We start from the raw sequence: 4,599 nt of genomic DNA on the forward strand, positions 1-4,599 counted from the left end.
CCCGTGTGCATCTTGTCCCTTAAATTGGCCCCCTGTGCCTCGCATCGTGCCCGTCCTCATGGCTCGTCGCCTCCGCAGAACTCTCGAGACAAGTTGAAGAAAGCGTATAGCTCACTAATAAGTTCTCTGCTCTCTAAGTATTCTCTATCAGCTAGGCCAAAATATCAATAACATTTCAAATTATCTTAGAAAAGCGTAGCATTTTTTGTCCGGTTGAAGCCATTCTTTTATTGTGTCATGAAATAGCTCCTCCAGTCGTCTGCACATTTGTTCTGAAGAAGTCATGTCAAATATATCTAACATCAAAAAAAAATTTCTGGTTTTTGCATAATTTAGTTCATATATCGATTGGATCATTCAAAACACCAAAAATTAAAATGGTGGAGAAACGAAGAGGAGAAAGGGAGGATGATGTTCGGATGGAATTGTTCGAGACGATGTCACTCACGTGAATACCAGTGAGGATGTTGAGATAGAATAGTATATCTATTTAGCGGGTTTTTCTTTACTAGTCAATTCTTAGCATAACAATCTCGTAGCTCCAACATAGGCTGATGAGGACAGAAAGAAAAGCAAGCACCATTCCTGATGATGATGACCTATATGGCGATACATTACTATCCTCGCAGATACTGTCCGAAAGTTAGTGCTACGCTAGTTAAAAAGCTGTGTCCGAACAACTGTTCGGGGGTTCGTTCATGTTCTACGCTAATTAAAAAGCTGTGTCCGAACAACTGTTCGGGGGTTCGTTCATGTTTAAGTACCTTGTTTTGCCTTGGAAGGTTGGGCAAACCACCATTAATTGCCAAGCAAAAGGGTAAAAAAATGTATAGTCCGTGTTATTTATTCTATTTGTAGGTGGGTTTTACTTTGCTATTCTTATACTAGCCACAAACTTAGCGTAAAAATCGGAAGGCTCCAAGGGGGCCCTTTTGCGTGAATACAACAAAAAAAAAGACCAACGAAAAAAATAAATAAGAGGGACGTTCGTAAACGGGGAATGGAACCCATGACCATCAAGCGAGTTTTGCTCAAAGAAGAACCACCGGGGCAAAACGTTTGCACGGGCACTATCGTTGGCAGTTTAATTATTAAAATGAACTGACACATGCATTAAAAATGAATTGACCCACCTAACTGCATACACCCCTTTCCCACTGAAATAAACGTGATATTATGAGTCAGGCATGGAAGGATTGAAGACGGAAAGAGGGGAAGGAAGGTTCATTTGAGATCGAGAAGTGGCACCAATGGGAGGAAATCCAAAATTGACAATGAAAACGGCATTTTTTTGGGATCAAGCCAAGCCCAAACCGCCTACGGCAGTTTGCCAATGGATTCGTCTCGAAAAATTACGCGAAATCAAAAAAAAATTCGTCCCAAAAGGATGCCCGAGCGATGAGATATGCTCTCCCGAAGTTTTCCCCCTTCCCTACTCGTCTCTAGTCTTTTGCTGCGGTTTTCCATTTTTCAATGCGGTTTTTACGTCCTTAGCTGCGGTTTTTTGTTCTATCTGTTCCTGCGGATTATGATCGTACACTGCGGTTTTAAGCATATTCCTGCGGTTTTCCATTTTTTTGTTCTATCTGTTCCTACGCTTTTACCCTACCTGCTGCCAAGCGAGATGAGCCGTCCAGGGATGGCTCATCTTCATTCTTTCCACAGTTGAATGAATCATTGTCATGCATGTGAATGAAACCTACACCGCGTTAGCCATACCACCTTGAGCCAACAATGAGCCGAGCACCACCGTCATTCCCCGAGTCCTCGATTTGGAAACAATAATCACATACAATCACATACAATCACATATTTTAATAACTCTAGTTTCATCCTCCTAAGCTTTTGCTTCTTACATTCAGATCAAATTCGGATCGATTGGCAAGGCATGTATCCTTGTCACTTAAGATAATCCAATGACATCCGAACCAAGTTCAAAAGGATAATCCCGAAAAATAAAAAAGAAACTTCAAACGGATAAGAAAAGGCGAACCAAATTCTTGCTCGTGATCTCCGTTCGCTCCAGTAATTCTCACTTGCCCGAACAAGGTTGAATGAAGAAAATGAAGAAAATCTACTGAATTTCTACACTCATTGCACTTACTTTGGTTTCTGGCAATAATCCGGATCGAAGTGAACAGCGAGCTTAAGATCATCGTCATCGGATGAGTTCATAGCTTCCAACCGCTTCAAGTCAGTTGGAGAAGTTCCAGCAACCTCAATAAAGGAGTTTCGGATTTATCCTTCTTTCAATATCTCGTTGATGTGGTGTGGTATTGTTTGTATCCATGAATGTTTACATGACAATTGAATTATGTTAAAGTTGCTAGACTAGACTTTGCATGCAAATATAAGTATCCTTAGGAATCTAGTTCAATAATTAATTGCATGAACTAGCATGATCATATTTATGGATAGTTTCATGTTATGTTGATTCAACCAAGTTTCATGTTATGTTCATCATGCATGTTTGGATGTATGGTCGGAATTGATGACCCCACCTTGGTCATGAGGGAACGATTCCCCTATCTAGGACTCACTTAGTTTCAACAGCAACCTTCCGAGGGCTCATGTATCAATAATCAATAACAAAGCCATGTATATGAGTGTTTAATTCATACCGGCCGATGGTGAGGCGACCCTCGCCCAGTTTGGCCGAGGGCGAGGCCTCCGATGAGGGTCATCGTTAACCCTCGCTAACCTTGAAAAAAAAATGAAAAATAAGAAAGAAAAATGAAATTAAATAAAATAACATTAAAAATTTTCACGTCGGATGGAAAATTAATTAAAAAAGCCACGTCAGACGATTTGCCGGAAGTGGCACTCAAGTTATCTTTTTTTACCGGAAGTGGCACTTAAGTGAGCGAAAATAAAAGTTATGGCACTCAAGTGAGCGTCGTATGAAAGTTATGGCACTCCTAGTGTCCTTATCCCAATCTCTAAAGTTTGTTGGCATAACTTGTCTGTCAACTTTGGGCAGTTCTAAGTCTATCCCATATTACGTTCACGGCTTCAGTCATGACTCGTACTAATTTCGGTCCGATCAAATTCCATTCTCTTACTTCATCCCAACAGACTGGGGTTCTACAGGCCCTTCGATATAATGCCTCAAATGGAGCCATATGGATACTTACATGAAAACTGTTATTATATGCGAACTCTACTAAGTGTAATTTATCATCCCAATTACCTTTAACACTTGAATTACCCATTCTGACTATCCATCCGTTTGTGGATGAAATGCAGTACTATACTGAAGTTTTGTCCCTAAGGCAATATGGAGACTCTGCCAAAAGTTCGAAGTGAACCTTGAGTTTCGTAATGGTCACAGGCACTCCATGCAATTGTACTATTTGCTTAACATATAAGTCAGCATACTTTTCAAGTGTATAATCCATCTGCACAGCTAGGAAATGTGCAGACTTAGTGAAGCGGTCCACAATCACCCAGATAGAATTGGGGCCACTTGATGTTCTTGGTAAACCTTGCACGAAATCCATTATTATGTGTTCTCCCATTTCTATTCAGGGATTTCTAAAGGCTTCAACATTCCTGCAGGCTTACGATGCTTTGTCTTTACTTTATAACACGTTAAGCACTTTGAAACGTGTTTAGCGATGTCGACCTTCATTCCATTCCACCAATAATGTTTATAAAGATTATGGTACATCCTTGTATTTCCTGGGTGAATACTGTAATTATTTTGATGAGTCTATCAAAATTTCCCTTTTTAACTCATCATTGTCAAGTACACAAAGACGTCCACGGAATTTCACGATTCCTTCGCCTGTCACTTGAAAATCCGATTTCTTTCCTTTTATTATTTCTTCTTGAACTTTTGAGATTTCACGATCCGTCTGTTGTATCTGTCATGCCTCAATCCCCATGAGCATGCAACATCCCGCTACGGCCATCAAGTAAGCGACATCCCAGGACTTGTCGCTGACCCAAATTTATCACCAACGTTAATGCAAGCAGAAGCAAACTCAAACTCTCCATACAACATACAATTGAAAGTTCGACATCCCATTCCGGATTTTAATTCATGACTTTAGTGCATCTCAAACTAACAAGCGGCTTTTAGGAGTTTAGCGTATCGACCCGTGGTCGATTCCATATCGAGCCATATTTAAGCTTACTTAAGCCATGGCGACCTATGTTATTATGTAATTACGAAGGTCAATCACTAGTTTCGTTGGGCACGATCGTTCGAAGTAAGTTTAGGGTCGTTCGAGATTCATACATTGGTCAAGCAGAATTACCCGCGGTCTAATTGTATAATATTTGTGAATCGTTCCATAACTATCCTTGGATTAGCCTATAATATTCCTTCGTCAATTCCTATGGTCGAAGTGCCAATCCATGGTCAAGTTCTTAGGTTCACATACTTGATTCCTAACTAGCCATTCCCTAACGGTTAGTGTTCTCAAGAGTGATCAATTCTGAGTGAGATCTAACTAAAAGGGCATCAAAGATATATCATAAATCCCGAAAATGGATTGAAATTCAGAATGTCATAGTATCACCTTAATTCTCCGTATGATTTCTGGCTCCATTCTAAGTGTAGTTAATACACTGGAAAGATTATCTACCTCAAGT

The sequence above is a fragment of the Syzygium oleosum genome, unplaced genomic scaffold (assembly GCF_021117445.2).
Source record: "Syzygium oleosum isolate NSW1041296 unplaced genomic scaffold, Sole_v2.1 Sole_v2.58, whole genome shotgun sequence".
Classification (NCBI taxonomy): Eukaryota; Viridiplantae; Streptophyta; class Magnoliopsida; order Myrtales; family Myrtaceae; genus Syzygium; species Syzygium oleosum.